The following is a 26839-nucleotide window of genomic DNA, read 5'->3' as shown; positions in this document are numbered from 1 at the left end:
CCAGCCTGCCGAGGCCCCTCTCCAAGCGTGAGAGGACTGGCTTCTTGCACCCGAGCAGGGCTTCCTTCCTTCCGACCAGTTCACAACCGGGAGCTGAGACTGCGAGTGCGACTTAGAGGTAGCAAGCAAAAGGCAACAGCGCGTGACCTCCGCGTCCACGCGCCGGGGGCCCCTGTTCTCCTCGCTGACTTACGGGGCCCTCGTCCCGGTCACCCGCACAGCTCCCTGTTCCCTTCTGCTGTGGAGCCCTGCAGGTGCTGGCTCCTAAAACGCATGCGACACTTCTTTCTTAAGACAGGACCTTGGCATGCTGCCTAGCCAGCCCTGGGCTCCTCAAGCGACCCTCGAATGGCTGGGGCCTCAAGCCTGCTCCGGTGCCTGGCCTGTGCAGCCTGCTTTGCCCTGAGTGGGGCTGGTCCTGGTGCTGAGAATAAACGGGAGGGGACGCAGGTCCTGCCGAATTGGCAAACAAGCAAGAGGACCCCTTCCACTACCGGCTGCCCGCCGCCTCCCCTCAAATCTACTTCCTTTCCCGAGAGCCCCTCCCCTTGGTGGGACGGGGGTCGCCAAGCCTGGAAAACAAGTTCAGGTTTTGGGGATGGAGATTCTGCACCTTTGCTGACCTCTAAACGCACACCGCTGCGTACTGAAGACTGTTTAGCACGGCTTTGGCAAGCTGAGGAGTTGGAGCATTTGTGGGCGTTTGTGGGGGTCCCCGGGCTGCTGGCAACAAAGAGAATGTCTGGTTTGAGCTTTGTTCCTGTAAGGAAGCCAGATCAGAGCTGTCCTTTCCAGTGAAGCCCCTCTGAGGAGCTCTGAGCGGTTCTACGGTCACCCCAGGTCCAGCAGGGGTCCTGCTGCCCACACAGGGAGGTGGAGACGTCCCCTTCCTACACGCAGCTGTTCTGTACCAGGAAACAGCTGGCTGTGGCACAGCAAGAAGCACCCTGAGCTGGCCGTGCCTGCGGAGGGTGCGCTCTGGGTCTCTCTCCTGGGCTGCCGGGACACGCTGGAGCGCGGCCTCCAGGGCAGGCAGCACCTGGCACTCCCGTGGAGCCCGCGTGGGCCAGGTGGCTTCCTTGTAATCCCAAGTTGGCCGTGCCTGCCGTCCTGGTTTTATAGAGGAAGCAAGCGAGGTCAGAAAAGCTGGCCTCAGAGTGACCCAGTTCGTGCACCTGGACCTGGCTGAGAAGCCTTTCCTTTCCGGAAGCCGCCCTGCCCCCCTGCTCCGGGGGAAGGGGCGGTTCCTACCAACTACACTCGCACTCGGTCCCACAGTGGGGCTGCTTGGGGGTTTGCGGGCAACTCTGGCCAGCGCACCCGGAGCTGGGCTTGCTGGTCGCCTCCTCCTCTGCCCATCTGCAAGGCTGGAAGTCACCCATGGTGGCCTTGAGCCCTCAGGCCTGGTCCTGCCGTCCAGGTGCAGCCCCCACTTGCTGTGCATGCCACCATCTCTGCCCACCCCGGCAGTGCCTTACATGGGGGACAGATCTGCACAGCCACGCGCCGGGCAAACCCTCTGCACTGGTTTTCAAGCTGGGGTTTGTCCTAGTGTCTCCCAGGCACAGGATGTCCTGCAAGGGAAACAGGCATCTCAGCTTTGTCTGGGGCTTCAGAGGCCAGAAGAGCCGCAGACGGGAGACGCGGGCCTGAGCTCTCTGGGAGGAAGGCACCAGCGAGCCCCAGGGCCTGGCTGCTCCTGTCACTGGCCAGCGGCCAAGGCTCCAGAGCAAATGCCCTGTGGGTGTAGTAAAAGCGGGGCTGGGAAAAAAAAGCAAGCCCCAGGCCTCCATTTCTGCTTCTCGTTTTGGCTTCCAGAGTCTGACTCCAGCTCTGGCTGCTTGTGCAGCAGGGGGACAGGGTGACCCGGCTCTGGCTCCCCGGCTGGCCGGGTTAGCAGGACACAGTGCAGTGCCTGTGTGTGCGAACGCTGCTCTGGCTGGCCCGGGCTTCTGTGCCCTCTGTGGGAGAGGAGAGAAAGGTTCTCGTGGCCTCGCGGCTGCAAAGCCACCTCCAGAGAGTTTCTCTATGTTCCTTGGCACTTAGGAGCCGTGGCAGAACCTCCGGGGTAAAGCCGGATTGCACGGTGCGGGGCTGGCCACACACAGTTAACTGCAGTGTGTGTGTGTGTGTGTGTGTGTGTGTGTGTGTGTGTGTGTGTGTGTGTGTGAGAACTCTGAGCTGACCAGCAGCTTTAACAGGGAGGTGGGAGGTTTCCGGAAAATACCCCCACACCCCTCAGAGCCGGGCCTGAGCGCTGGGGCCCCCTTAACGCCTGCTGGTGCCCGGCCTGGCCGCTGTCCATGTGACCTGGGGACGCTGCCCTGGCTCCATGCCCTGGATACCGAGTTCCAAGGATGCGCTCAAGGCCACGCCAGGGCGTCTGGCCTCAGTCCTGTTCCTGCTGCTTCCGAGCCGCAGGGCCCGGGGCATGACAGGGAAAGTATGAGGTGTCGGTTTCCTTCCTTTCCTGTCGGAGGAGTAAGAGCGTTGGGGCGGTGTGGCTTGGTGGGGGAGAACTTGCTCAGCAGGCTCAGGCCTGGGTTTGATCCCTGGCACCACACACACACACACACACACACACACACACACACACACGTGAGGTCAGGCATGGTGGTGCATGACTATAATGCCAGCATTTGGGAGGCTGAGGCAGGAGGATCACTGAGTTGGAGGCTACACAGTGAGTTTGAGGGCTGCCTGAACTACATAATGAGAGCCTGTCTCAAAAAACCAAACAAACAAAAACAAAAAGGGAAAGAATGTTGTAAACAAAAAGAATACTTTTTCTGAGTGCTTAGTACCTGCATTCTCCTACACACCATGTACCAAGCACTCTGCAGCTCCCCCTGGCTCGGTGCTAGGCCGCCGCTCTGCCCTCTTCCTTGCATGCTTCCCCCAACGGCAGAGCCGGAAATCGAAAACCATCTGCTGGTGTCAGGGGTTGAATTATGGGACGCCCCCAACTCATGTGCCCAGGTTCTAACCCTCAGCACCCCAGAATGTGACTGGATTGGAGGTGGGGGTCTTTAAAGAAGTAATTAGCCAGGTGTGGCAGTGCATGCCTATCAGTGCAGCACTCTGGGAGGCTGAGGCAGGAGGATTGCAAGTTTGAGCCCATTATGGGGCGACTCAGAGACTTAGTGAGGTCAATCCTGTCTCAAAATAAAACGCAAGAAAGGGCCAAGGTACAGCTCAGAGCAAAGTCTTGGCTTCAGCCCCAGAAGCACCAACGAAACAAAGCCGAGGCTCAAGACGCTGGCGGGGCCAGTGTATGCGGGCAGAGGGTCGGTTTCCGGCTGGCAGTAGCTGGTGGGTTTGCTGACGGTGGAGATGGGGGTGCTCCTGACCCTGCACCCACCTCTGGGCCTGGGGGACAATTCTGGGAGCACAACGGGAGCCTGCTCCTGTCCCTGTCCAGCAATGAGGACACCGTGAACTGTAATTATCTTGGCTCTGACCCTACTATCACAGGCCACCGTTGCCGAACACCCCAAATGCTGCAAAGGAGTAGGGAGTGGGCCGTGCGACCCTCTTTCTCCTCCCAAGCAGGCTGCAGGTCCTGCCCTAGACCAGGCCTGTGCCCGGCTCCTGAGCAGTCCCGAGGCGAAGGACAGAGCACGCAGGGAAAGGTGTGAACTTCTTGGGGCACGGAAGAGAGCGGGCCGGGAGCTCTGGGAGACGCCGACACCCACTTGGGACCGACAGAACAGAAAACAGGAGCCCTGGGGCCGCAGCAGAACACATCTGGGAACAGACAGGGACGCTGTGGAGGGCCTTGCCTCTGAGCCAGGGTCAGGAAGACGGCAACGCGCTGCAGTGACAGACGTGGATGACCATCACCCCCGCTGAGCGCTCGGCCTGTGTCAGGTGAGCAAACTAATGTCCTGCAGCCCAGGGTCTAATTTCCCTAACGTTTCCGGGGGCTGTGAGCCCTGATTCACAGATGAGGCCCAGAGGGGCCTGTGTGTGCCTGAGATCACGATGGCTTGCACCCGCTCTACCCAGTGCACCAGGGACAGGGCTACCCAACACCCTCGGCGCCCGCCTGGCTGGTGACCTGCACACGGGACACGGCTGGCCAGTAGGGCACAGGTTGTCCGGGGCTGCCGCCACGCAGCGAGAGGCTCCCCGTGGCGATGTCAGGGGAAGTGCGCAACTCGGGCCCTGCGAGACGACCAGGGCCAAGGAGAACAACTGCCTGGATTCCAGGCAGCTACACCCAAGACCAGGACGATCCTCACACCCTCGGTGCCGGAAGAGGCTGGCAGGGCGCCGTGGAACCAGCCCGTCCCGGCCATAAATCCTGAGGGACAGGTGCGGCAGAGCTAGGGCGACAAGCTCCTGGGCACAGCACGGCGGGACCAGGACACCTGGGGCGCTGGTGCCAAGCCTGACCCAGCAACCCCAAGGAACCCTTCCTGGCTGGCCCTGCTGGGGCGGCCGACGCTGATGGGGGAGACCGGGCCTCCGCCTCTGGACCTCTGACCCCCAGACAGGTGTATGGGGAAGATGCCACCTCAGCTTCACTCTGCCCGGCTCTGAACAAGCCCGAAGAGCTCTAACTCCTCTCAGTGCCCTTGACTTCCGGGACTAGGCCGCCTCAGCTTTCAGCGATGCTCTGAATTTAACACGCTTCTCTGCTACGGGTCAATTTGGGGTTTTCTTGTGGACCACTTCCTTCTGGAAACTGTCAGGGTGCCCGACGAGCCTGTCCGTGCCCCGTCTGGTGACATCCTTACACAGCAGTGCTCAGTCCTTCTCGGACCTGGGGCTCGGGGATCCGGGGGCCAAGGAGGGTTTCCAACTCTGGCTGGACAATGAGGAGCCCAAGGGCTTCCCATCACTGAGCCTCAGCTTCCTCATCTGTAAAATGGGAAGGGAAGCCATAGGCTCTGCCTCAAAGGCCCGTGTCCACAATAACCTGAGAGGACACATGGAAGATACCCTGTGGGGTCAGGAGGACGTGCTGGACACTCTGGGACAGCATGAGCTCCATGTGTGACTTCAGCCATAGCTGACTTGCCGTCAGGGGGTGTGGCCTGGCAGAAAGTGGCATCACCAAGGGGCATGGCCCGGGAGGTTGGCCTCCTTCTGGGCTCCTCCCTTCTCTCTCTGCTTCCTGTTTGCCATGCTGTGAGCAGCTCCCCTGCCAGCCTCTCTGAGGCAGCCCTGGCTCAGAGCAGCTGACCTTGGACTGAAGCCTCTACAGACTGCGACCCAAAATAAACCTCGCCTCCTGGAAGAGGTCAGGTGTTTGGTCCCAGCAAAGAGGAAAATGACTGAGACACTAGCGGAACACCCCGATCTGTCCCCCGCCTTCCTGATTCCCTTCTCAATGAATGACACTGTCCCGTCCCGGTGACCAAGACGCCTTCTTGCCTCAACCCTCTGTCTAATTCCTAGACCCAGTGCTGCCCGATGCAAATGTGAGCCACACATGTGATTTAAGGCTGCTGGTGGCCACACAAAGGGTAAGAGGAAAAAAAGTGAAATTCATTTTAATACAGTTGGTTTAGCTCCACAGAACCACACTGGCATGCAACCCTTGACACAGTTCTTACCAGGCTACGTTTCTGGCACTAACCTTTGAGCCCGGTGTCCTGTGCCTGCAGCGTGTCTCAATTTGCAGTAGCCGCGGCCAAGGGCCCGGAGTCACAGAGCCATGCTGGACACCAACCGCTCACAACCAGTTCTGCTTTTCTGTTTGTGCCTTGGAAAGCTGGTTCTGAGTGTCCCAGGGTTTTCCCAGGATTCCTGGAGAAAAGTCCAAAGGGCTGGGCTCTGCGCTCCCAAGCCTCCTAGTGCTTCTGCCCAGGTAATAAAGATCCTAATCACAGAAGCGGCTGATTTCCACGTGGAGGTTAAATGCCAGATAGCAGGCTGCATGCCAAGCAGCAGTGCGCTACCCCAGCACCTCGGGAGGTCCTGCGAGGCCGGTTCGACCTTCACCCCCTTCCTAACGGGAGAAACGAGGAGGAACACCAGCACCGGACAGCCGGCGAGTGCCTGTGGGAGTGCGAGCCGACTGACACTTGTGTCTTCTATGGACTCCTGCTGTCTGCTTGGGACACAGAGGTGCAGGGCTCCCAGGGCGCGTGGGAGCTGTGCTCAGATTCCCTGAAACTGCAGAGTCTGGCACGAGTGTCTGTGTTTTCGGTTTGCTTGGTTCCTGACAAGAATACCTATTATCGAATTCTCAGAAAGGATTGTAACACCTCCTGTTTCAGAGCCCGTGGTCACGTGACTGACTGTAAATACTGCCCTCCTCCTCACCTGAGCTCAGCATCGGAGAAATTACGTTTCTCCATGTGTCACCCACCCCGTGCCAGCGGCGACATCGTGTTCTGCTAGCCCATTTATTACGCCCTGCAACCCAAAGAGGCTGGACGCAGTGAGCCTGAAGCACAGAAAGATGACATATTTTGTCCTAGATCAGCCTGCTATTACCTGGTAGAAACAGTTTTTTTTTTTTTTTTTTTCAAACAGGTTTTGCTATGTTGCCCACACTGGCCTTGAACTTGCAGAAATCCTCCTGCCTCAGCCTCCCAAGTGCCCCACCAGGCCTGGCTTGAAATAAGGTTTAACTCCAAATTTCTCTGACTTGAAAGCCATGACCTGACCTAGCAGTGAACCAGCCTGCGGCCCCTTCTTTCTCGGCTCAACCCATGCCGGGAGTGAGGCCTCCGTGGGTACCCAGGTAAGACGAAGATATGTGATGCTGCAACTCACAGGGCAGCCATCGGAGGCTGACGGGGAGGCCCGGGGTTGTTACCTCAGAACTGGGGTGCCCTTGCTGCTCCTCCCCGCAGGTCTCCTGCAGAACACTGACCACTGGGCCAAACAAACCCACCTGCTCAGTTCTGGGTACAGCTCTGAGACACCAGGCCCAACTCCTGCCGGTCTTGCGCTCTGGGTCAGGGCCGGCGCCGACCCGACCCTGGGAGCTGCCGTCTGCAGCACAGGACACCCACATGAGTGGCGCCAGGTTCTGGGGCCAGGCTGCCCCGCGCAGGCACACTCTGCCCCAAACAGGATTCCAGCTGTGGCCAGCTGGCCCGCCAGGGAGGGAGGGGGGCCCACCCCACACCTGCCACCCCTCCACGCCAGGCTGGGCTGGGCCCGGGCTGCAGACGCCGGCGTTTATAGTCAACATGAGCTGGGCTTGCAAACAAACTGTCTGCTCCCTGCATAGGGCTGGCCGCGTGCTGAGCCCACTGATCGGAGCAGGCAGGTGAACAAGGGACCCGAAGTCCACACCCAGGGGCGGAAGGAAAGGGGCCGAGTCCCAGGCACTGTCCCTGTGCCCCACGCTGGGCACTGGGCTAGGGGCCTTCTGGGAAGTTATTAACGTTTCGCAGCACGCTTGAAAAAGAGATTATCTTATCTCATTAGCTAGCCCTCCCTTTTCTTTTTTTTTTTTATTAACCAGCTTTCAGATGTTAAGAAAGGAACAGAAGCCTCTAATAAGCACCTGAGACAGTCCAGGGAGTCTACCACAAAAACGCTCTCCTTGAAACCCAGAGCTTCCCCTGGCAGTCTCGGCAATGGGCACCCAGAGGACACCCCACTCGTGTAGCACACGAGCGTGCACAGGTCTGGCCTTGGAGGGGCGTGTGGGGCGTGCCGTGTGCACTGCCACGAACCCTGCCTTACTCTACCTCACACTCCGCTTGCAGAGCTGGAGAATGCTCGTACTTCACGCTAAGTCCACCTTTAAACAGGCACTCAGGAGCTCGAGAGAGTCGCGGTTACTTGTGGTCCTCCTGACTCAGCCTCCTGAGTGCTGGGATTAACGCGGGGCTTCTAATTCATTTCCTATTTAAATTGACTGCAATTTTCCCTCCAAAAGCAAAGTGGCTCATTAACAACTTCTTTTTTTTTTTTTTAAATATTGAGGGAACACACCAAGGGGACACGAAGGCCGGTCCCTGAAGGTCCCAACCTCATCAACCACACGAGCGCAGTTTAACTTCTGTGGGGTGCAGAAGCGACGTGTGCACTGTCACCTGCCGCATTCCGGGCACCTCAGAACGTGTCCAGGTCATCTGAAGAGGGATGCAAAATTCCTCAGAGGTACCACTTAATCCAGTAGCATTAATACTCCTCTTTACATGCGTTACAGAACTTTTAAGACCCTTGGGAACAGCAACGCATTACTTACAGCCGCTGGGGCCCTGAGAGCTCTCTGGCTAAGCTGTGCTCGCTGATTCAGGAATTTCACCAACGACTCCGGAGTCGGACGGAGTGGAGGGTTCCTATCAGCCCCGGATTTTCTGGGCCAGACCAGTCTGAGGGGTCTGTGGTGCCTCTTGGTGCAGAACAACTGAATGGACCGTGACCCCTTCAGCTGCAGCAGCAACTGCTGGAAGACGTCCACCCTACCTTACCCGTCTTTCCCTAAATCCGCCTCTCCGTCGGGAAGGGGTGCCCAGGGGGCGGGGCGCTGAGAGAGGGCACAGTTCCTCACACCTCCCACAGGCAGCGCACGCGTCTCAGCCTCTTCCTCGCTGATGGGGCACAACCACAGACGCCCACAACTGAGGGGGCGCATTTTGGCTCATGGTCTGTGGGTTTCGGCGCACGGTCGGCTGCTCCGGGGCAGGGCTGCGGCAGAGGGGCTGGCGGAGGGAGGCTCACCTCCTGGCACGCGGGAAGCAGAGAGAAGGGAGGAGTTGGGGAGGGACAGGAACCCTTGCGGGCCACACTCCAGGGACCCCTTTCCACCAGAACCCTTTTGAATCGGCCAGTCAGTTCGAAGCCTTTCAGTGGCCCCGTCTTTGGGCCCCGGCTCTGGGGGCCACCTGGAGCGGGAGCACACGGCACGCCGATCACACCGACCCTCTCCGGAAGTGCATCCCTCATGATGCAGGCGCCAGCGGGACAAGGTGTTCCCGGGACTGGGGACAGAGCAGGAACTCAGTAACTAGCACCGGATCCAAACGGTCCAGGACACGGCGCTTGAGGTGAGCGGCAGCGGAGGCCCAGACCTGCCTACAAAAGCCAGAACTTCCGACACAGACTGTGATGACGTCACACCCCGCGAGGCCTCTTCGGGAATGCTTTCCCAGAGGCACTGGACACCAGAGAGGGGAAGCCGTGGAAGCTGCGGAGTTCGCTCTAATGAAATGGCAGCTAGGAGCCGGAGAGAGCATCTCTGAAACAAAACAGCACCTGCTGGGCTCTGTGCGGTGGATCCCCGGGCCCCAGTACTGACGGGAGGAGTACTGGGGACACCATCCACTGTCACGCACATCCCACGGCCATGTCAGCAGCGGGGCCTTGGTGTCCTCAGTAACCGTGGGCTCCACAGCAGTTTTCTAGCACAGGCTGGTCCAGGGATTCGGCTCTGGAGAGAGATCACGGCCGAGCAACATGTGCTGCTGGGACCATGCAGGAGTCTCAGATGGATGAAACAGGGTCTACCAGAAGTCTGTCCCGGGACCGGCTCAGAAGCGCACATTCACCAAGCTCAGTGAATGTCAGTGTAGATGCCGTGTGTTCATGTGACACCAACAACAAGGCTGATTCAGCAGACTAGGTGAACACATGCCTGCGCCTCTGCTAAAGAGCCTTTTCCCATTGGGGCCGGCTTTCACAGACCAGCAGATGCAGGCTCTACGAACCCCTGGGGCCTTGGGGCACTTACCACTAAGTCTCGCTCATGGTGACTGTGGATCAGATTTCACAGAGTTCTGTCAATTGCAGGTTTAATAAATTTTTTAGTTTTGACATAGGGTCTTGCTATGTAGCCCAGGCTGGCCTCGAATTCACAGTGATCCTCTTCCTCGGCCTCCCGAGGGCTGGAAGTTACAGACATGTGCCACCGTGCCCAGCCGGGAACTGCATTTTTCATCAACAATAACAATGCCCGGGCCAAGGACAGGTGCATCCTTTTGATTCTAATTTCTCATTCTGAGGCATGTAAAATGTACAGAGAAAGCAAAAGGGTGAGGTAGTACACACCTCCGGGGTGTTCTGAAACTGCGTGTGTTCCTGGCTCTGCACATGCAGGAGGGGAGAGAAAGCCCCAGCATCTGACTTCTGGGCTGGAGCCGGCCTTTGCAGCCGGCAGCCTGGGCGGCTGGCCCAGGGCCCCCACGGACACTGCATCAGCCTGGTGCAGTTTGCCCTCCTGCAAATGCACGTCCAGCGGTCTTGGGGGCCGGGATCTTGGGCTCCTCTCCCACCTGCCTGCTCTCTCTGCAGACTCTCTTGGGCCACCCCCATGTATGGCCGGGCCCGATAGCATCCCTGTTCCCAGTCCCCGGGAGGGCAGGGCTTGACCTGGGCTCCTATCTGGAGCCAGCAGGCGGGGAGGACGGGGCGTGGCCCCTGGGCCCTGTTCTCAGCGTCCAGGAAACGGCACTGTGACCCTGGTGAGCCGCCTGCAGCAGCGGCTCCCTCCCTTCCTCCGTGCATTTGGAACCAGGAGCATTTCCTGTGCACCACGGTGCTCTGGCCCTTCACCGCGGGATGCACTCCCTCCTGCAGCGCAGTGCCTGCGGGAAGCGGTGTCACTTCCCCAGGGAGCGGCTCTGGCTCCACAGTGCACGCATCCATAGTACCTCGAGGCCTTCCTGGAGTGGTTCCAGCAGGCAGGTGTGCGGGAAGGAGCAGGCGCTGCAGACAGACACCCGCCCCAGCCGGTGGGCTCCTTCCACCGGGACAGGCGCTCGTGACCCCCAAGAGGCGTGGGGTTCGCAGGGCGTCCCCCAGTTCCAGACTCAGAGTCCTCCTGGCAGTCGCTTGGGAGCACAGTACTTTTCTGACCTTGCTTTGAGTAAACTGGGGCAGAGGGAGCCGCTAGGCGCAGGGCGCAGACTGTCTGGGCCTGGTCTCTCCTAACTGCGTATCACGCTGTACCTGACTGAGCCCCTGCGACAGGACCCCGGAGCGCCGGACGGCCTGGGCAGCACGGGCAGCCTCCTCAAAGGTGGACAGAGCCGCCCTCTCCAGAGTTCACTCACATCTGCTGGGACGGGAGCCACGTCTCCTCCTGGCAGCACAGGCCCCTGCCACCCCCTCTTCCTGTGCCGCCTGCCAGCCCCGGGGAGGGGACCTTCAGCCAAGACTCCCGCACAGCAGGCAGGGCCACGGCAGCAGCAGAGGCGCTGGCCCAAGCCCAGCGCGGAGGCCGAGGGCACGGCCCAGGCTCGGGGACCTGGCACCTGCCGCCACCTGTGCCCAGGCCCAGGAGGCTCTGCGGGAGTGTGTGCGCGCGCACACTGCCTCCTGTTGTGCCACTGTGCAAACGAGCCCCAGCTGTGCCCGCCCACCAGGTGGCAGGGACGTGTGTGAGACGCAGCTGCCCGCAGCCTCAGTGCCACCTGCTCCCGCATCCCGCCGGCTCGGACCCAGAGGCCAGCCCCAGGCACCGCGTCCCTCACCAGGCTCTGCCTGTGCCAGGGAAGCCACCCGTGCGGCGAGGACAGACTCTCCCTGGGGGCACCAGGGGCCCCAATCCAAGAACCTCTGGGGACGAAGGAACTAGAGGACAGCCAAGACCCAGGTCACAGTCCAGGTGGAGCCCCGAGTGCCCCAGGCTCCCAGCAGCTCATTCTCCCCAGGCGTAGATGAGAGTAGCTCGTTGCGGCAGGCAAAAGGTGTGTGATTTCTAGTGCTGACAGTAGCACCGGAAGGGGAGGGCCTCGCTCAGCCCTGCAGACGGGCAGACAGGCTGGGGGTGCAGGAACACGGCCCGCACCTGTCCCGGTACTACAGCAGGATTTGAACCCAGGACTCTCCATCCCCTCCTGAAGTTCTGATAGGTGTTTAAGCATCTTTAAAATGATGTTTGCAGCTAAAATGGTCTCAATTTTCAGTACAAGCATCATGCAGTTGGTAAATTCTCCCCTGTAAAGATCTCACTTCATCCACTTTCTCGGGCAACTCACTCTCTTGCGTTAGCAAATGGGAGGCGTTCGGGGAGCTGCAGGTGGGTTTTGGAATGGACTGAGGCAGAGATTAATTCCAACTCTCATATTAAATCCTTAGCTAAGTAAATCACTAGGATAATTCTGCAGCCAAACATGGATGATTTCTGTTCTAAGGCAGCGCTGCATTTCTTGGGAGGAAGAAAGCTGGCAGTGGAGCCGGACGGGCACGGGGTCCTGTGAAGAGTCTGGGCCCAGGGGGAAGAGGTTCGGCTCTCTCTGGGCCGCACGGCCTGCGACCGGGGTGACATCCGCGGCTCGCTGAGGTGCCCCCTTCTGCGTCAGGAGGCCACGGGCTGGGATTCGGCCAGTGCCTTTGCCTCCCTCGGCACGAAGATGACTTTAATGTACAAACACGAAGAAAATGTAGACACGAGATTCTGCCCGTTTTGCTAGCTGCAGGCACATGGCCAAAGCCCGACTAGGAGCAGGGCCTGTGCGTCCACCTTAGCACTCCACTCACTGCGCCCTCGGGGCCCAGAAGACCCCGCAATCTCCGCGAGAGCCCCCTGCTCGCCTCCCCGCACGATCCCGCCTCTGCCTTCCGTGGCCCACGGCTCCTCAGAGGCGGCTCCAACTCCGATCCTAAGCCAGCGACCGCTAGAAAACTACACGCCAGCCTTCCAAGTTCTGTTTGGAAGAATGGAGCGAGGTTTTATTTTTTTTTTCTTTTTGGTACCGGGAATCGCACTCAAAACCTTGTGCTTGCCAGGCAGGCGCTGTGCCAGAGCTACATTTGGAGCAAGTTTTTAGTTGGTGATTTAGTTTTGCACTAAGTCCCACACATTGTGCAACAGAGGTACTCCACACACACACACACACACACACACACACAGGTGCGTGCACTCACACACACAGGTGCGTGCACTCACACACACACGCTCACCCCTGCTGGGGCTGCACAGGGAACAGTGAAGGCAGAGCCCTGTCCTCAGAGCTCGGGTGTCCCCTGCGTCTTCTCAGGGCTGCCAAGCTCCCCCCGCCCCGCATCTCCCAGGGGCTCCGGCTTTACCGAGTGACGTCTCCCCTTGCGCATCTGACTGGCGCTGCAGCCTCCTGCACGAGGCCAACCTCTGGATTTCTTGCACCCCGCCATGCCAAACCCCAAAGCGTTCCCTGCAATGTCGTCGTTCACCCGCAGCTCCCCCGGACTTCCGGCCCGAGACGGCTGCTCCCGGGGCACAGAGCAGCTCTCACCCAGCCCGTGCCCGCCGAGCAGAGCTGCCACCCTGTGCGCACACGCATGCAGTGGGGCGGAGGCCAGCGGCACGCAGGTGACAGAGTGTCCTGTGGGCCGCAGGGGGCGTGATCAGTGCTGGGAAATCTAGCCTGGCCTTCGGGAAGCAGGGGTCAAGGCTGCGCCTTCTGCTGGAGTCCTTCCTCGCAGGTGCAAGGCCCTGGGTGAGATCCTAGCCCCACCACACAGGAATAAAATGTAAAATAAAATCCACATCCTTTGACCTAGTAATCTCATCCAGGAAATTAATTTATCCTAAGGAAATAAAGCCAAAGCACACACTCGGAGGTACTCACTGAAAAATTATTCGCTAAAATTTAAAAGCGAGGAGGAAAACAATTCTCAAAACAAGGACATGAGTAAATGGTAGCTTGCCAGCTGGGCATACATCGCATACCACTGAAGGTAGAAGTTTTCAGCCAGGTGTGGTGGTGTACATCCGCAATCCCTGCACTCTAGGAGGCTGAGGCAAGAGGATCACAAATCCGAGTCCATCTTAAACAATCCCTGTCTCAAAGTAAAAATAAAATCAACAAAGGCGGGGGTTGTAGCTCACTGTGAATATCCTAGGTTCAATCCCCAGTACCATAATTAATCATAGTTATATTTTCTGAAGTCGACACTGCTATGTAAACTGGCCGGCCCACCATGTAGGATGGAGGCAGGGCCTCGCTAGACGCCGAACCCGCCTCAGCCTTCACCTGACCTCGCCAGCAGCCAGGACGGCGGCAGAGAAACCCAGCTGGCAGGATTTGGGCTGTAACAATCCAGAAGGTCAAAACAATGACCTAGCAGGTAAGCCAGGAAGAAAGATGACCACTCTGGGAATCATCTGCATTTTATAATTCCGGCTGCTAGTTCTTAACACGAAACACAAAAGTACAGAAAAAAAAAATACAAACAAACTACTTCTAAGCTTGGCATGGTGCCATGCACACCTGTAATCCCAGCACTCAGGAGGCTGAGTCGGGAGGATCACCACAGTTCGCGGCCAGCCTGCGCTACATAGTGAGACCCTGTCTAAAGCAACAACAAAACCAAAGATAAACCTTCTCCCCCACATAATTCTCCTGACCGTTTCTACTTCAACTTGGATACGAAGGTCATCTATTAATTTAAAAAGCCTGACTATCTAATTTGAATTTCAGTTCCTTTTTATGTGCTGCAGATTGGGGAAAGGAGCAAGGGAAATGTTTCCGAAGTTAAAGATTCGTGCTAAGAACTGAACAGAAAAGCATCTCTTACAATTTAAGGTGATACCTTCCTCTGTCTCGCCGTCTCTTTCTGTGTCTGTCAGTCTGTCTGTCTGTCTCTCTCCTGTCCTGACTCACTGTTGACTGCCATTGGGAAGAAATGACAGCCAGTCCCCAGAGACCCCGGTGGGCTGCAGGCCCGGATGTGGTGACCCGCCTCGCACGCACGGCCACCCCCGGGTGCGGGCAGCATGGTGGACTGTCCTCCCAAGCTGTCCTTAGTGCTGTACGAAAGTTCAGTGCACTACCAAAGTCCCCACTGTGCGGCCTGGCTGGGGAGCCAGCGAGGGTCCCTGCCTCCTGCACTTGCTACAGGGCAGGCCGGGGGGTGGACAGCGCCGGCCCAAGCAGAGCTGACCACAAGTCACAGGCCCCCTCGGACTCCGGCTGTCAGGAACGGAGCAGCCGCCCAAGGCGCTGACGTTAGGATTAATTATCTAAGAACTCTGCCTAAGTTGGGACAGACTCTACAATCGGATCAGGAAGTGAAGTCTGAGTCCGAAGTCAGAGACCGGCAGCGGAGGCTGGCGCTGGCTAGAGGATTTGTTGCACTTGGCCTACAGAGAATTGTTAAAAAAAAAGAAAAAGAAAACGGAGCCAACATGTAGAAATTGGGAGTTTTCACATAAAAACCCAGATTTCTGGCTTCTTGACAACGATGTTATTTCCACATGTCGGCCTCCAGGGCTGTGACCCTGGGTGAACCGTTTTCAAACAGGCGGTGCGGACCGGGGACGAGTTCTGGGATCAAACACGGAAGCCCGGAGCCCCCGTCTCTCCTCTGCCTCTCCACTCGGAGTGGAGTAAGGGTGCACTGGCGTGCTCTTTCAGAAAAAGCTTGAACAGGGTTCAGGAAATCCACAGAAACACAGCTGGGCCCGGCGGCACATGCCGGGGATAATCCCAGCACTTGGAGGATCGCGAGTTCCAGTTCGCCCCGGGTAACTCAGCAGCTTATTGAGGCTCAGTCTCAAAATAAAAAGTATTACAAAGGGCTGTGATGTAGCTCGGTGCAAAGAGCTCAGAGTCAATCCTTGGTACTACTAGAAAAAAAGCAAAAACAAAAACAAAGCACGAAACACCACCTCCATCGCAATGTGCCTGGATCAACAAAGACCAAGGAGTATTTCATTCTCCTGAAACCAGAGACCGCTTTTGCCTCTGCGTCCCTGCCTGACTCTACAATTCTGTAATTTTTATAATCAGTTAATAAACACGTGTCGGGAATCCTCCAGAGAGAACCACTGTACTGCATCCTCACCAGGAACCCAAGAATTCTCCGGCTCCAACAATTCCATGACACGGCTAGGAGGAAAAATTCCCAAACAGAGCAGGGAGCCGCGGGGGGACCCACATTCCCCTAGATTCGATGCTCGTCTTCCAAAGACAAATCAGGAGCCAGGGAGGGGCCAGGGAGGTGGAAGAGAAACAGTGCAAAGTGACCCCTGCCACCAGAGCCAAAGCGAACCTTTTTTAAAAAGGATAAATATGGTTATTAAATTTCAGTGTAAGGTCGCTGGTGAAGTACAGCCTTCGGTGGGTCTCAACATCAAAGATTTTTCTACTCCAGCAAACAGAGACCTTCAGCGACACATGGACACCCAGCCCTTATTTTAGTAGGAAGAGTTCTTTATTTTAATGGTTGTTAGAAAACAACAAGTACCTGCCAAACCAGTGGCATGATATTACACGACATATGCATGACATTGCATGACATATGCATGACATATGCATGGCATATACACGATACTGTTGGAGACATGACTAAATTAAAGACTGAATTTGAAGCGGACGGACAGCAAAGCAGCGGGCCTGTGATGTCGGATGGCACGGCACGCGCTGCTGCTGAGAAGATGCTACGGTCTGGGGCGTGCGGGAGCCAGCGGGGCCCTTAGTCATCGGGGTGAGAGCAGGCCAGGCTGTGCGGCGCCCCTAATGCCAGTGTCTTTTCAGGGACACTGGTCCCCAGGAGACATGGGGGTCTCGGTTAGGTGCTCGGTGCTTTTCCAAAAGGAAGATGGTGGTCAGTTGCCAGTAGAATACTGAAAATGGTCTGGGGGATGAGACACTCTTCGTGTTGTGTTGGAGAGAGAGGGGGAGGAGACAGAGAGAGAAAGAGGGAGGGAGGGAGAGAGAGAGAGGGAGGGAGGGAGAGAGAGAGAGGGAAAAGGAGAGGGAGAAGGGGGGGGAGGGAGGGAGAGGCTGGTCCATCCCGAAGGGCACCATCGAACGGGAGTAGCACCAAGCAGAAACCTAGCAGCACCCACAGCTGCTCCCTGGGTACGAGGCCTGTGTAAGGGACACGCAAGGACCCCTCTGCTTCATCTGCAGACTCCACAGGGCCTTACACGGCATCCCGCTGAGGTGTGGTTATTCTAAGGCCAAAGACATGAGGTCAGCTGGAAGCAGCGGGTCACAGACGGGGTCTCTCAGTAGGTGGACACCAAGCCTTTGCTTTATGTATTCATTTTCAGCCCCGGGGATCAAATCCAGGGCTCTGCCTTGAGTTACATCTCTAGGACCCCCCAACCCTGCCTTTTATAAAAATTTTGAGGCAGTTAAGTCACTCAGTTGCATTGGACTTGAAATTGTGATTGTCCTGCCTCAGCCTCCCAGGTGCTGGGGTTACACGTGTGCCTCATCACAGCTGGCTGAGCCTTTGCTTTTCAGGGCTGGTCCCTCACTGCCTTCCAAGCAGGCGGCTCTGGGCTGTACACAGGGCTGCGAGAGCCCAGCTCAAATTCCTGGGGTCCGAGGGAGCAAAGACAGGGCTTCTCCCCGACACTTCTCCCCACCCTGAAGATGGGTCCTAAGAGCGTTCCCAAGGAGCGCGCAGCCTGAGGCCTGCCTGGAGTGCGTGCAGCCCCAGCCCTGGCACGCTGGATCCAGGACCTTGGGGACGGGGCTGGGGGCTTAGCCTGTCTCGTCCCAGCACCCTCCCCCCATCAGGCCTCGAAGCTCCGGCCTTCCTCCCTCCCGGCCCACTCCCCAGGCCCCAGGTGGCCCTGCGAGGTGACCCTGCGTATAACTCCCGCCAGGACCCGAGGAGCAGCTCACACCACCGCCGCCGGCTCAGCCTGCTCCGCGTGTGCAGGAGGAGTGTGGAAACCACACCCAGCCTGGGCGCGACTGTCTGCATCCCTCAAGGCTGAGAGACTTCACACTTGTGTACAGAAGAGTTTGTGTCACACAGAAATGTTTACTAAGCGTGTGAAATACATAAAAAGAGAAAGTGTCCTTGAACGTGGGCACTTCTCCACAGATAACAGAGCAATGATTGGGTGCGGTGGCGTACTCCTGAAATCTCAGCACTTGGGAGGCTGAGGCAGGAGGATCACTTCGAGTTTGAGGACAGCCTGGGCTACATAGTGAGACTCTGTCTCAAAATGCAAGGTAATAATAATGATAACAATGATAATAATAATAATCATAATGAAAGCCCATAGTACTAAGACAGAGAGGAGGGTGGGAGGATGCCCGTTCCTCTTCCTGGGGAGGTGGCTGGGGTGGAAAAGCAGATTCAGATACTGTGAAGTGGTTAAATTAACACACTCAGCAGGTCACAGACTTTTGAAGGCTGAATACCAGCTGAGATAATTAAAGGCCAGGCCGGCTCCTTTTTTTAATTGACTCCCCTATAAACTCCCTGCTGACTGAGGCATAATTAAGTTGATTCCTGGAAGAATGCATAAGGAGACTTTTCTTCTTCATTCCTAATTTAAAAAAAAGTCCTCCTTCCCCGGCAAGCTCAAAGAGCACTTACATTCGCCAGAACTGCAAGGAAAGCGGCAAATGCCTTTTAAAAATGCCGTCCTCCCAGTGCCGGAGTCCCCAGAGCCCCAGAGGTGCCGGTGGCCCCGTAGCGCTGGGAGCGGGGAGGTGGCCACCCCTGCGGCCACGAGCTCGGCCAGGCGCCCGGAGCCTCCATTCCTGGGTAGCCACGTGGCCGCAAATAAATTCTGCAAATTTTAAGTACTGTTCTAAAAATAGGGAGTTTGGCTTAAATCTGCCAGTTAGTGTTTTGATTTTTAAATTACATGCAAAATATCACGCCGAATGCTGGGCACAAGGTCACTCACTTGCAATCCCAGCACTCGGGAGGCTGAGGCAGGAGGATCGCCACCAGTTTGGGGCCAGCCCAGGCTCCACAGTGAGTTTTAGGGCAGCCTGAGCTACACAGTGAGACCCTATCTTAAAAAAAAAAAAGAACAAGGAGCTGGGGATATCAGCAGCACAAGTGCCTGCCTGGCAAGTGCAAGGTCCTGAGTTCGATTCTCGGTACCAAAAAACCCAAACAACAAAATAATCATGCTGAGAACCCAGCGAGCTGGTATGTAACTCAGAGAGGCTGTAGCTTTCTTTTGATTCCAAGGTTCTGAAACCTGGTTTACCAGGAATCCAGGGAAGGAGGAACGGAGACAGACAGGTGGGGAGAGAACCCAGGAGGCTCGAATTCCAGCTTGGCAGGAAGAGGCAGCGGGGTCTTCCAGAGCAGGTAACACATTTTAGAAGCGCTGGGTTTGGGGTGGGTGTTGTTCATCCAGCCCCAATGCACGGAAAATCATCAGAGAGCTTCTCCTGAGCTACCCGGAGCTTCTGGGCCCAGCCTCCAAGCACACCAAAGTAACTCCTCACCGCGGCCTGAGAGGCTCGAGGATCCCCCTGCGTCTGCGTGGGGGAAAGTGCTGAGGCCTCACCACTTCGGACAGGCGCGCTGCGTGTGACACGGCTCCATCCGATTAATTTCACACGAGCTCAGGCAATTCTGAAGGCTTCCCTAGGTCTTGGTTTATTTCATTTTTGAGACAGGGTCTCTCTGTGCAGCCCAGGCTGGCCTGCTGGGGTGACAGGCCTGGGACAACATGCCACTCCCCTGCTGCGGCCCCCCAGATCAGAAGCCTGCGGCCCGTGGTGCTCCCGGGAAGCGGGAGCCGGGAGGGCTGCACAGCGCCGGTCAGCACACAGCTGCTGGAGGCCGGGCCCTTTCCTGCTGACCAGCTCGTTTCCTGCCAGGCCCAGCCCCGCTTACTTTCCTTTCTCCCCCGCACTCCCGGGCATTCTTCCCTCTCGCAGGGAGATACACACACACACACACACACACACACACACACACACACCAACCAGAACAGATGCATCTCCTTCCCGGCCTGTGGTTCCCAGGCCTCACCCTCTGCCTGGTTCCCTCGGGTGGGGAAGCCAGGCCGCTTCCCAAGTCGATGAGCCGGGAGCTGTTCGGGGCAGTAAATGAACAGACAGCTGAGAGAGCCGGCCTGGAGATGCACCCTGTCATCCCCGCACTCAGGAGGCTGAGGCGGGAGGACTGCTGCAAGTTCGAGGCCAGCCTGAGCTATGTAGCGACAACCTGTTTCAAGAAAATAAATAAATAGAAAGAGAAAAGGGTGTGAGAGAGAAGCATCTGGAAATGCTATCTGGAGAAGACAGGCCCAGCTTGGGGCCCTATTCCTCACACGCGGGGTGAGGGCTTGTACGGGGGATTCCCTGTGCACTCAGTTTGCTCGTCTGCAGAATGGAACTTTAAGAAAACCCTTTTATTTCGCTCCTTGTTGTGACTTTGCCTTTCTCAGGTGAGAGGAGCTCTGTGGCCCTGGAGCTCGTGTGTCTGATTTATTTCACTTTTAGGAAGGACGCAGTCACCGTTTCACGACCAGGCGCCTTCACCGCAGGACACCTCCCGCAGGCCTGCAGGGAGAGGACAGGAGGAAAAGCAGGCGAGTGCTCTGCACGGAGGGACGACTCGAATCAACCCTATAGGCCAGAAAGCCGTCCTCTCCCCCACTCACACAGACACAGCCACGGTTCTGTGCTATCTCTTTTTGAGACAGGGTCTTCCTATGTCGTTCAGGCTGGCCCCCAACTGTCACCATGAAGGGATCCCCCTGCCTCAGCCTCCCGGAGTGCTGGGACGACAGATCTGCCTCACCAAGCTGGGCAAGAATTCAGTGATGCCTCCCCCAGGAGGTCCGGGTGCTGTGGTCTGCTGAGGCCAGGGCCTGCACAGGCGCCTGCAGTCAGGACAGACCGGTTGGTCCGGATCCTCCTCTGCAGGCCTGCCTGGCACCAGGGGCGGGCAGCGTGCAGCATTCCTGCTGCCAGCCAGCCGGGATTCACTCCCGCCCACCCCTCAGGAATGTCACCACCGCCCGTCTCCCCCACTAGGTCCCGTGGAAGGAAGGGCGCCCAGGGCTCTGCCCTGCGGTCCGGGGCCAGTGCCCCCTGCAGAGTCGCAGAAAATGACACAGCACAGGAGGGGCAGCAGCCTGAGTCACCAGGGTGCTGGGAGCCACCAGCGCTTCCCTACAGGAAGAGAAAGGAAGGAGGGCGAGGTTTCCTAATAAGGTAAAGCCACATGTGCGCGTGGCTCCGGGCGGATCGGATGGCGGCCACTGTCCTCCCCACCCGCTGCAGGCTGTGCGGCCGGGCCGGCCGGAAGGAGGAGGGTGCCCCGGTGCCCGTGCCCGGGGACAGGATCCGCACCCTCTGGATGACCCCTCCAGGGCCGCACTGGGAGCCCGGCCGCCCTGTGGGCAGGCTTTCCGCTCCTCTGGAGGCGCGGGTTGTGCAGGTCCAGTGCCCGCCTCTGCCCTTTGCTTCTCCCGGCGGGCTCATCTCGGCGTGACCCAGCCCGCGGCGCTCGGTCAGGGCCGGAGCGAGCAGCGTGGAGAATCGCACAGTCAGCAGGAGAGGTCGCCTGCCATTAGCCCCATCTAGAAATCGGCAGGGTTCTGGGAGCCCGGAGCTCCGTTTCCCATAGCAACGGGCTGTCCCTGGCCGGTTTCCGTCTCGAATTCCCAGAGCGTCCCCCGTGCGCCCATAGCGTCTCTCACCCCGCAGCACACACGCAGCCCCGCTGGGTCTGGCAACGTGGCCACGGTTCCCGCCCAACCTGGTCAGTGGGCATCCCACAGCCCGGGGCTTATTTCAGGGCCGGCCTGCAGGGCCAACCTGGGCTCGGTGACCCTCTGACTCACTGCGGTGACGGCCACACTGGCCGCGCGGTGCCCCCTGCCGGGTCTCTGATGGGTGGGGCGCCGGTGCGGCCCCACCCAGGGTACCGAGGTGTGCTCACCGCGCAAGAAGGGCACAGGTACTTCTGGCTTCCTTTTTATACTGAAGTACTGTGAGGACAGCTTTCGCTTCAGTCACTGCGCTGCTGCAGACTCTCCGGCCGCTAGGCACACACTCAGGCAGCCCAGCTCGCGCGCCACGTGCCCCTAAAAAAGCTTCGCGGTAAAAGAGCGTTCCTGTGTGTCGTCTGTCATAGTCTGCTTATTTTCCTCTATCTATCATCTATGTATGTACGTGTGTGACTGTCTATCATCATCTGTCTGTCTATCTTTAAAACGCACCCTGGGACCTTAAAATATCTATGAGCCAGTGGGTCACCGAGTGACACCGGCCGTAGCAGGGAAGCCTGCAGCTGCTCAGCGGTAAGGCCCAGTGCGCGGGAGCCGGGGCGCAGGGACCCCGTTTAACGACTCCTTTGGGACGGAATTCCATTTTCCCGGAGGTGGCGGTGGAGGGAAGGCCACGCGCCTTGGCACTGCCCGTCTCGGAGTGGCCGGGCCTCTGGACCTGCTCCCCCGGGGCCTGCGCACGGGCCGCTCAGGGGACACAGCCACCGCAGGGCAGGGTGCCGTGCACGGTGTCTGTGCTTGGTGCCGCAGGACGGAGGCCACCTGCGGCGCTGGAACAGCTTCCCGGACGCCCAGGGCGCCGAGCCGCCCCGCCTGGCCCGAACGCCACGAACAGCGTCCCAGAGCGCAGGAGGGCGCTTTCCCTGTGCACCGCACACGCGGCCCTGCTGATCTGGGGTGGACAGACAAGACCGGCACGGGGACCTGGTGGGGACTGACGCAGAGCCCGCCGCAGGACCCTTCCGAGACCGAACCGGGGCACACGGGCATGGGGACACCACCGTCCTCCACGACCGTGGCTGCCTTCCAGCCCAGAGTGGGGTCAACACACACCACAGAGATGCCGGTCAACGACCGAAGTGGGCCGCGGCCGAGACATCTGTGCCGCACGGGCCCCTCGGGCCATCCTCTGCGACTCCATGGTGATCCGGGTCCACCGCGTCACTGGAAGTTCCCGCAAGCAGCGCTTCCTCCTCGGGAAGGGGCGGCACACACCCTCACTCCAAACAGGGTCGGATCAGCCCGGGCTGGTCACCCCGTGTCCTCCTCTCCCTGGAGACCCAGTGGCCCTGCAGAAGCGGCCGGTGCCCACCCCCGGGCAGTGTCCCTGGGTGCCCGTGGACTCCGCGTGCGCCACCGTCCACCCTGCCTCAGAAGAGTGCCGAGCGTGCGGGCGGGGCCTCGCGGGGTTCAGTCCCCGGGCCCGGGGAGCCGACTGTGATCCCCTTGGGAGGGCAGACTTGCGGCCCGCGGCGTCTTTGTCCCTCCTGTGGTCGCGGACAGGTGGCAGCGTTCTTCCCGTGGGCCGGAATGAGTTGATGAAGGCCTGCTCTGTGCTCCGGCCCAGGCGCGAGTCCTGAGCGCGTCACACGCGGCCGCGGCTCACCCTCCCTCGCAGGTTGCTGCCGCCGCCCCGGGATTTCAGCCACCTTCTCCTCTTCCCAGGGAATCCCCGCACGGATCCGAGCTGCCCCCACGCCGGCCGGGCACCAGGGCCAGACAGCGCTGGACACGAAGCCCCTCGAGGTGCCCTGTCCTGAGAAAGCCCCAAGGGCCAGGAAGCCCGAGTCTACCGACCTTGCTTCCAGCAGGAGGGCGCCGTCCCCGTGCGTCCCCTCGCCCTGTCTCCGGCCCCTCTGCAGCTCACTCACTGTCCCGTCACACACAGCAGCCCGTGGCCCCGCCGAGCGCGGGAGGGTGACCACTGGGGCACCGGTGTTCCCCCTTTGAACCAGCCACACCGTGGGCTCCTCCGGGCAGCCGGGTCACGTGGCGCATAGGGCCGATGTGCACTCCCTCCGTCCCTGCCGCCTCCTCCGCACCGGGGCCCCCTGCTCCTTGGGGTCACGTCCCCTCTTCTGCAGCCCACGTTCGCTCTGTCTCGGCGACTCCACAGTGGTCTCGGCCATTTGTCAGGGATGGGCTGAAGGATAAGCCTGGGTCCTAGTTCTCTCCAACGAGGCACGAGGGGAAGGCTGCATGTGTGGGGCATGAGGGTTTCAAAAGGTCTAGGAACAGCTCTTCTTCAACTGCCTTGGCGCTCGCATGAGAGGGTAGGATGCCTGCAACCTTCCTGTGCCCATGAGGACAGCACGCAGGTGAAAAGACTGGCAGACCGCAGACAGACTACATGCAGCATCTTATACGAGATGCTCAGTCCCCTTTGGGCTTAGGCTACTCTGAGTTGAGGTTTCTGGTACCTGTAGCTGATACACTCCTGGCAGTTTTCCCTTCCTCCATGTCTTGGGGGAACCGGGGAAAACCTCGTTTCTTCCTCTCCCATGCAGGCGTTCGAGGGCAGGTCTGCAGGCTTCAATCCAGAGGACCACAGCCTTTTTTGGGCATGCTGAAGCCCACTGCCCATAAGACGAGCCTTCTTCAGGGCACCTGTTTCTTTATTTCTTCACTTTTTAATATTCAACAAAGGAAGAGACACGGACGAACAACAGAGCTCCACGTCCACTCCAGGGTGCAGAAGTTTCTCCGCCGCCCTCCTGTGGGGCGCCCCCTGCAGGGCACAGCTCGGGTGAAGTGCATCCCCTGATGTCTGCTGAGTGAATAACTGATCTTGCCTCTGAGGGCTCTGGGGCACTGAGGACTGCCAACATCCCCGGGCCGTAAGAGGACAGCTGCTCGTCAGCAGCGGCACCAAGCACAACCTGGTGCTGGGACGCTGCTTCTGTCTGCTCCCCCGGCAGCCCTGCGCCTCCAAGACGCTAGATCTTCACCGGGAGCAGAACCGGCGCACAGAGAGCCTCGTCCGGGGACCGCTGTCCTCCAGGCCTGCAGCTCTCCGAGCCACTGCGGCTGTGCGGGGTGGCGGGAAGCTTTGGTGGGGCAGCCAGGGGGACCCGGGCCCAGGGCGAGCAGCTGGCAGGGAGCGCACTGGGGCCTGGGCTCCGGCCTCTGTCTCTTGACTTCCAGCTGGAGTCACCGCTGTGGTAGACTGTGGCGGTTTAAATGTTTCCTTTTTTTGGTTTAGTTTTTGTTTGTTTATTGAGACAGGGTCTTGCTATGTAGCTCAGGCTGGCCTTGAACTATAGCGATCTTCCTGCCTCAGCCTCCCGAGTGCTGGGATGACAGGCGTGTGCCATGGACCAGGCTTTCTGAGCCCCTGTGCCTCGGGTCCCCAACCGTCAAGGAGAGGTGTGAAGGCCCGAGGGGCTTCGGGAGCCCGGTGCCGACGCTGAGGGCAGGAGAGGCGGTGCCCGCTGTCGCTGTCACTGCCCCACGCTGCACCGCTCCCCCGTCAGCCGGGAAGCCGCCGGCCAGGCCTCGCATGGGGCCCCAGAGCAACGCGGCAGGGTCCCAGCACGGGGCACAGGCGGCGGGGCCGGCACAGGAGCGGCTGCCGCTCCCAGAGCAGCCGCCTCAGACTGTTTCAGACGCGGAGCGCGGGCGGAGCGCAGAAACCTTCCCCGGCACCGTTTCAGCCGGGGCATCTGGGGACGCGGCCTCTCACCCCACCGAGTCCCAGGACGCTCAGGAGCCCGGGGTCCCCCGGAGCTGCCCCTCACCCCTCGCCCCCGCATGGCCCTTCCCGCGCTCGCTCGCCGTCCACCCTAGCCCGGCCCCATCCTGGCTCCCCGGGCTGCTCCGGGCGGCGCCGGGTCCCCGGGCCGCTCTGCTGTTGGCACGACCCCTAGTGGTCAGTTGAGCGCACGGTCCCTTCCCTGGGGCGCAGCTGGGACCCTCTGGGCTGCAGGGAACCTGACGGGCAGTCACGTGACAGGGAGGAAACTGAGGCGTAGAGCACTGAAGCAACTTGCCGGAGGCCAAGGCCCGATGCTACCGCAGCCCTAAGTCCCCCGTTAGACTTTGGTCATTCCCCTCGGGACATCCTCGACAGCAAGAGAAACCCCCAAGTGATACACTTCGTTCTGCTGTGCTGGCTCTTTGGTCTTCTCCAAACGGACACTTGTGAAGTCTTTCTTTGTATTTCACAATAGTAATTGTTTTTTAAGAGTAAGGTCCAAGCTGGGCACTGTGGTGGATACCTGTAATCTCAGCAGTTGGGAGGCTGAGGCAGGAGGATCATTCTGTGTTCAATCCCAGCCTGGGTTACAAGTGAGTTCAAGGCCAGCCAGAACTACAGAGTGAGGCTCTGTCTCAAAAAGAAAGGAAGGAAGGAAGGAAAGAAGTAAGGAAGGGAGGGAGGGAAGGAAGGAAGGAGAGGAAGGGTAGACTGCCACACGGTATGGGTTTGTTGTGTGTCTTTTAGATGAGACACAAGGGCACCAAGCGTCTTGGGTGCTTCACGATTTTGCCGTAGCTCTGAAACAAACGCCCGGCACACTGCCCATTTATCTGCTGGCTTCTTACTAGCTTCCGAAAGGGATCCTCAAGTCCATGGCCTCTGAGGGACACAGTGCTGGGGTGACTTCCCTTCAGGACTGCGGCAGCGACCGCGACCTCTCTTCTGACTGCTGCAGGGGCCCGCATCTGCGCCCTGGCCTGCCCGCTCCCGGGGATCCGGGCCAGCAGGACCCACAGCTCAGCGGGCAGCAGTCTGTGACCAGGAGGGAGAGCCGGAAACGTCCGGAAGGGAGAGGCGCTCAGGAACCGTGCTGAGGCCGCCCAGCCTTCACTGGCCCCCAAGGGCAGGGGTCAGGGTCCCTGCTCCATCAAAGCCGCTCGCAGTCGGGGAGGGTGCCCAAGGGGGAGGGGAAGACGGCAAGCGGGAGAGGGGGAGATACCGGCGCTGAGCGTGCGTGCGCGTGTCTCCTCTGAACAATGCAAGCGCTGGCTGCGGCCGCCGGGGTGACCGTCCACCGAGAACATCGCCCAGCCGGGGCGCTGCCTGGGGCGTCCGGCGGGGACTGCAGTTCTCAGGGTCCTCTCACCCGCGGGCTGTCACCGCGAGTCCCGTGGCCAGAAAGGAGAGGCGGCCCTGGGCTGGGTCCCAGAGAAACTCGAGTCAGCCTCGAGTGGCTCCGGGGTGCCTGGGCCGCTGGCTTCCGCACACGGGGGCCGAAAGCAGCCTGAGCGGCCACCTGTGACCATCTCCTAGGACACCGCACCCTCGAGGAGTGAAAGGACCTCGGCGTTTCTGAGTGCAAAGAAGGAGAGAAGGAAAAGGCCCACCACGTCCGCGCCGAGGCCAAGGCGCCGCCCGAGCCTGCCCTTTGCGGGGGACACCCTGAGCCACGGACGGATACACGCTGGCCACGGCAGGGGACACTCGGGCAGAGGACGGCATTTGTGTGATGAAGGCTCTGCTCGCAGAGGACGCCTCGCAGGCTAAATAACTGGGCCAGA

General features: G+C 59.2%; 1 protein-coding gene across 2 annotated transcripts in view; it reads right to left on the bottom strand.

Annotated features, from left to right (window-relative positions):
- Gng12 (guanine nucleotide binding protein (G protein), gamma 12) overlaps positions 1-26839 on the bottom strand; it is a 68086-nt gene that overhangs the window by 4512 nt on the left and 36735 nt on the right. The window contains exon 1 of one of the 2 annotated variants that reach the window (XM_005385274.2): positions 5588-5687. The exons of the other annotated variant lie outside the window; for it this stretch is intronic. The gene's annotated coding sequence lies outside the window, so the exon portion shown is untranslated. Of the gene's footprint in view, positions 1-5587; positions 5688-26839 lie in introns of those variants that run through there. 2 annotated transcript variants of the gene reach the window in all.

Source organism: Chinchilla lanigera, unplaced genomic scaffold (assembly GCF_000276665.1).
Source record: "Chinchilla lanigera isolate Chin_1 unplaced genomic scaffold, ChiLan1.0 scaffold00022, whole genome shotgun sequence".
Classification (NCBI taxonomy): domain Eukaryota; kingdom Metazoa; phylum Chordata; class Mammalia; order Rodentia; family Chinchillidae; genus Chinchilla; species Chinchilla lanigera.
This window is presented reverse-complemented; position numbering and strand designations above follow the sequence as displayed.